Below are 6,643 nucleotides of genomic sequence, written 5' to 3'. Positions count from 1 at the left end.
TTCAGATAGATGTGCAAAAAAAAGTCTACAGCTTCAGGTGAAAGTTCGACCAAGGATGATAATGCTGTAACTGGGCAGTCGTGAGAATGATTGCTATCATCGGTGTCGGGATCAGCAATGCTCACAGAAGGTCGTACCTGGGTGATGTTGCTCTCATTTCTTGCTTCACTGCCACCACCTAATCGTAGTGGAGAAGTCTCAACGAATGCCGTCATCAGGATTGGTAACCGCTGGGGACAACACGATGCATGAGCCGTTACAGGACTTCGCAAAGTATCAATATCCATTGACTCTGCTAATTGTAGTGTAAGACAGGTGTCCAACACGTATTCTTCTCCGCATAGCATACATCGAAGCACAGGTAAGATGCAGTTCTGCCATATAGGTCTGAACGAAAGAAACCAGGTCATATTCAGATCTCTTAGCCGGGCTAATCCAAGGACTTTAGTTATGCGGTCCCGGTAGCGTATTGCTAGGATCGTTTCTTCCATTGTTGCTGGAGTCATGTCTGCGTTTTGGTTTGCCATATCGGAGCAGAAGGGTCAAAAATAAGATTCCTGCCACGAGTTCCAAAAGTAGTGGTAGGCCGCCAAAGACCGAATGGACAAAATTGGGAAAGATGCCCAGGACCGCTTCAAAGGGTGTTAACAGTCCCGAAAAAATTGTCTTAAATACATGTGCGATACCACTGGCATCTGACATATTTAGGATTTGGCTTAGCATTTCTACGAAATGCACCGGGCAATTAGTTGATAAAAGTGTATGTATCTCTGCCGTTGTTCTTGCAACTTGAAGATCATACGTTTGTTTTGATGACAAAATAGGCACTGTTGTCTGTAAAAGCACAGACTTCATTCTGCTTAAAGCATCAATTCGTATAGAAGAGATATTCAACGGAGGCCAAATCGTCGCCTTGGTATCAGTAGGGACGGTTGGATACAATGCTTGCATACAGCAAGTGACCATGGAACTAACGCTGATGAGATATGCTTTTCCTGGCACCATGCCACAACAGCTGTGGTCTGTTATTAGAACATAACTCCCGTTAGAAAGTTGTCTAAGGAATGGCTCTATTTGTGTTGCAGATGTGCCATGCTGGTGGCATGAAAGGTTATTTGAAGTCCCCTCACAGGCCCCATGTAAATTAATACCTTGGCACAGAAGTATACCGCTTAGTGATTGTTTACAATTATTACCACTAAGAAATACATTCTGATTTTTGTCACTATAACATGTGTGTGTATAAGGTAATTTCCATGATGACTTAATGTACCCTTTACTCAACCTTTCATACTGGCCTGCTGGTATATACTCTTGGCATTTTTTAAATTGGAAAGTTGTTATCGGAATTGTGATAATTCCGTGTATTATCCATTCAGTGACAGGTCTTTCTGACATTGTCAATGGTAATCTATCAAGTTTTTCAATGCTCAGAATCGTATAGTCTGCTCCTTTTTGTGCCAAATTGATTTGTTTATCAGTAAGGTTAAAGATAGAGAACAATGACGTTGTGTTGATTAAACGCCAAGGCACATAGCCTGAACGCAGATTTTGCAACGTCCAGCCTAGCTGTACAATAGAACGTAATTGGGACTGACCATGTTGTAACATTAGCAAGTCCTGATCTATTATATCTATAGCAGATGATACAATACTGTCCAGTGAATATATTCTGGAGGACAGAGTCATTATCCCATTGTCCACAACAGAAAGTGATTTTTCCAAATTAATACGACCAATTTCTCGTATTTTCTCTGCAGTCTCAATTTGAGTCACTTTCCATGCTTCGTTGTATGCAGCTTATATACTGGCCGCTATGAAACGTTTTTGACGCTGTTTGCGTGGTCCCATTATGAAATCGCGGTTGTCAGCACCGTCTTTAAGTAAAGTTAGGTGTTGCTTAATTTCTGCAAGTGTGGATGTTTGTAGCCATTCAAGGCATAGTTTCCCTACACTGTATGTTGTTACTATCCCTGAATGTTGTCTCTGGGAGTATCTAGGGTCTGGTCTGGTCATTTTTAACCCCTGTATTTTGTTCAGAAATCTATCTTGACATTTATTTGTGCCTGTTGGCCAGATTACCCACTTTTTCCTATCAGGATGTGTTCTATTTTGATGTAAAATTTGGGATACGTCTATCTCAATATCTGTGGTTGTATTATCAGGTATTGGCTTTGGAATAGACGGTTTGTTTAAGTCTTTGATTTTGGCTAGGCCAAAACAGGTAGTTTGTTGAATGGTGTCATTCAAGAACATTATTTGTTCTGGGATCATGCAGGCTCGAAATAATGCTTCTAGGCCTTGTACCTGCCATTCTTTTGTACCCCAGGTGGTTTTTGTTTCAATGTTGTTTTTCCAAAAATCAAAACCAAATGTAATAATTTTTTCATAAAATGTTTCCGAATAGATCAATTTAGTATTTGTCAGCATGGTTTTTGTCCCTGTTTTATCTAACCGTTTGTAATAAAATGTTTCTGCATCACTTGTGTTAAACCCTGAGAAGTATTGGAATTTCTCATAGAATGTTTTTGAACTGCTTTTAGGTGGAGTTGTACAATGTTCCCATTGATTATATTTAAAAACATTTCTAGGTTGAGCAGATTTATGCAAATAGTGGTCTGCATAGTGGTTATAGCAATACATCTGTTCATAATTCGATGAACCTTGTAAATAATCATGTTCTGTAAATTTTGCTGACATTACTAAATCTGACATCATATTATTTATGCTTTCAAAGTCCCAATCATCAGAGAATGTACTTGGTTTTACAAAGTCACTTAATGAAACCTTAAACTGATGAGGATATTTCAAGAGTTCGACCAGTCCATATATTTCGTAATCCGTTTTGTCCCAAACTACCCCTCTGGGTATTGGAATGGCTGTTACATTCACTGATGACAGTTGTCTTTTCTCGATGTGAGATCACTTGTGTGGCTCTAGGACCAAGTTGATGGTCTGACTTTCTGTGTCCATTGTACTGTATTTTCCCTCAATGAATTTTCCCAAACAAGGTACCATGATGAGCCAAAGCAGAAGGAAAAGTACACCTAGCACAATCTAAAATTCTAACCATGGAGAAACAAGATAAGTTTCTTTGAGTTGATGAAAGAGTTCTCTGACTTTGTCTTTAAAAGTTTTTGTTGCTGGCGTTACTTCAGGGTCACTTTGATCTTCAGAAAAGTTATCGAAATTGATGAAGTAGCCAGATGCAGTTCTGTCAATTGTTGGGATTGCTTTTTCAATTTGTCTTTCATTAGCACAGTCTGAGGCTACATCGTTATAGACCGGTGTTTCTCGACGAACTTTATCAATTTGGCTTTCAAGAGGCACAAGTTCCATGGTATTGTTGCATAGTCCTTTTGTATTCATTGCAGGTTTATCAAATGTGATTAGTCTCTCAGTTTGAACCTCTTGGATAGTAGCAAATTTTGGTATTCTGCTATTTCTTGGGAGTCCACTTGGCCTACTACTTATTATTGGCCACATGATTGTGGTTTTACCAGGTCGATGGATACAACTCGGTTCTCCTTTTTACCAGCAAGGGGCGGTAGTACAACTGATCTCGTTCCGTTGACTGCTAAGACAGGTACTGCTTTTCTGTAAGAAGGCCCAAATTCCTTCTTCACCGCTATTTTCTCTCTGACCAGATCCCCAATCTTTGGAATCCAGACAGGTCTTGCTGGGACAGGTGGTGTGTCTTCAGTGGTTGTTGGCTGTTGTTTTAACTTTATGTTGCTCAGGGCTTTTCTTGTTTCATTTAAGTCCTGTAAAACAGCCAAACGATCTTTGATGTCAAAGTATTTTTTCTTATCTTCTACCAGTGAAGTTAGACTATCTAAATCCTGAATATACATTCTAGTTCCAAACAATAGTTCGTAGCGGCTAAAACCTTTTAGAGAATTTCTTGGCAAATTGTTAAGACTACGTTGGACACTTGTTAAATGCCGTACCCACCCATCACCCGAACCTAGTACCTTTGCCGTTATAGATTGCTTTATGTCTCGGTTTTTTCTTTCCACAATCCCGTTTCCCTCAGGTTGGAAGGGACAAGAGTACCGCAACCCAATGCCCATATTGGTCATGGCCTCCTTATAAGCTCGAGAGCTAAAAGCAGGATCCTGGTCAGAATGAAGCATGGCAATTGCGTATGTGCCGATAAAGACTCGCAAATCTTTTATAACAGTTCTGGCGTCAGCCGAGCGCTGGGGCCACATTTTTAAGTGAATATAGTCTTAAAAGGAATTAATAGGTCGCTGGATTTTATGTATAGATAGCCTTATGCTAACTACAGAAATGGCCATGGCAATATTCCGGTTGGCTCGTTACTGTGGTCTCTGTTGCAGTCTGGACAGCTTTTTGCAAATTTATAATGTTGCAGGCTCATCCCCGGCCACGAGTATTCTGATTGTAATTCTGTCAGAGATTCCTTCATCTGTTTGTGCCTTGGACCTTCACCCATGTGTGCGTCTGCTATTAATAAGATTCTCATGTTCATGTTTGGAATTACCCTATCCTCCACTCCAGGGATTTGAGCAAAAGGAACGGAGTTTGCGTCTATTACGTATGTATAATTGAGTGGATAGTTCACGGGTAGTGCTGCACAGTTGCCTTTTGAAGACGTTTTACCACCAGCATGGTTTCCCCGTCTATGTATTTTTCTGAACGCTTTTTTGTGGCTACGGAAGCCGGTTGAGTTGCTTCCGCTGTGGCTGTATTAGCCAATGAATTCCCTGCAACGTGAAAGCCATCACGTTGATGACTCAGAGTGTGTATCACGTGAGTCTTTTGTAGTTCTTTCTGTAAAAGAACTACCTGTTTCCAAAGCATTTTATGCTTGATTGTGGCACCTGTGTCATCTTTGTAATCGTTTTGAACCCAGTTCTGCAAATCATTATTGTAAGATTTGACGCAGAAATGCGAATCGCACACTATTCACTATTAGTGTCGGGAATTCACGATCGGCATTTTCAAGCACCATCTTTAAAGATCTGATTTCAGCTCTCAGTGATTCAGTGTTGGTTATTTTTGGTCTGAATTTACTGCACAGCCAGCGACCTTTAACAATCGCGCAGGCTGCATTGTAGGATTTATCATCTACATTGTAATGCTGTACAAATCTGTCCGTATAGATTATACAAGAGTATTGTTGGAGAGGCAGAATTTCGATTGGCAGAGGATATTCTTCTTCATATTTCAAATCATTCAGTTTTTTCATGTTCGGGACAAAATAGTATGTCACGTCTTCTGCAGCAAGAGAATTTTCCCACTGTATCCATTTTGGATCCAGTGCCACCGTTTTTAAATTAACTGGTCTGAATAATGCCTCAAAGGCTGATTCTGCTGTGAAAACAGTTATTCTTTTGCCTTCGGCTAGTGCTTTTCTTTTGCTATAGCCGTCCGAACCGCCTTCACAGTATTTTCTGTAAGACTGAATGTTTTTTCCGCTTTTGTGTACAAGTGTGATTTGTAAGCTATGGGTACCCTTTCTCCCTCATTAGAGGTCAGGTACGTGAATCCGCATCTTCCTCGGAAGACTCGGATTACAAGATTGCGTGTATTGTCGCGTGTTTCTAATTTTGTTTTAGCTAACATGTCTGTCTGCAGTGATCTCAAAATTTCTGTGTGTTTTTGAGTCCAATTTATTGATTTGAAATCAGGTTTTATTAATTTGTAGAGAGGTTTAACCCTCTCTGCATAATTTAGAATGTAAGTTCTTCAGAAATTCAGGAAGCCTAGTATCGATTCTAAGTTCTTCAGCATTTTTGGTGCTTGGCGTACAGCACACTTCTCTAAGAAGTTGTCTGCTAGGCTTTTGCCTTCACTTGATAATTCGTATCCTAAAAATAGGACAGTTAGATGGGCAATTCGTGACTTTTTAAAGTTGAATTTATAACCCTCTGCTGCGAACCCAAGTATTATGGTGTTCACTCTTTTCAAGTGAGTATCCAAGTTGTCGTCTGTGAGATAGATGTCATCGACATAAGATAATGCCTCATCATCATACATTTGTAGTAAATCTGTTACTCTTGCTGAGAATAAACCTGGGCTATTCTTGAATCCCTGTGAGAGTCGGCAGAAATTTTCTGTTATCCCATTATTGAGAAAGCGGTTAAATACCTGCTTTCTGGTGCGATATTTTGACAAAAGAATCCATTAGAGATGTCTAATGTTGGTTTGTATTTTTTGCGAACTATATTATTCATTACTGCCGCACTATGCGAATTTTGTACCGCAAATGTTTTGCAACATGAGTTAAGGTGTCTGTAGTCCAAGACTAGACGATATGAATCATCTAATTTGGAGACAGGAAACAAAGAATTATTCATTTGAGAGGTGCATGTTTCAATCACCCCTTGGTATTCAAGTTGATCTAAGATCTCCCTGACCTGTTTTTTAGCTTCTTGCTTAATTGGGCACTGCCTTTGTGCAGTTGGTTGACTTTTTAATAGCATTTTGTGAGGAGGAAAGTCCTCATCCCATCCTACATGATTCTTATATAATGCAGGTGCTTGAGCTACTGCCCATTTTCTGGCATATATATATTTTCTATGTATTGGAATATGATTTGAGAAGGCAGGCATAATAATTTCTTCGCCATGAGGGCACTCCCTGACAAACTCTGGGGGCCAATCTTTCTTGGCTA

General features: G+C 39.9%; 1 pseudogene; it reads right to left on the bottom strand.

Moving 5' to 3' along the window:
- Positions 1 to 796: 796 nt before the first annotated feature.
- Positions 797 to 3,486, bottom strand: LOC147676739 (uncharacterized; annotated as a pseudogene).
- Between the last annotated feature and the right edge of the window lie 3,157 nt (positions 3,487 to 6,643).

Source organism: Lissotriton vulgaris, chromosome 12 (assembly GCF_964263255.1).
Source record: "Lissotriton vulgaris chromosome 12, aLisVul1.2, whole genome shotgun sequence".
Classification (NCBI taxonomy): Eukaryota; Metazoa; Chordata; class Amphibia; order Caudata; family Salamandridae; genus Lissotriton; species Lissotriton vulgaris.
This window is presented reverse-complemented; position numbering and strand designations above follow the sequence as displayed.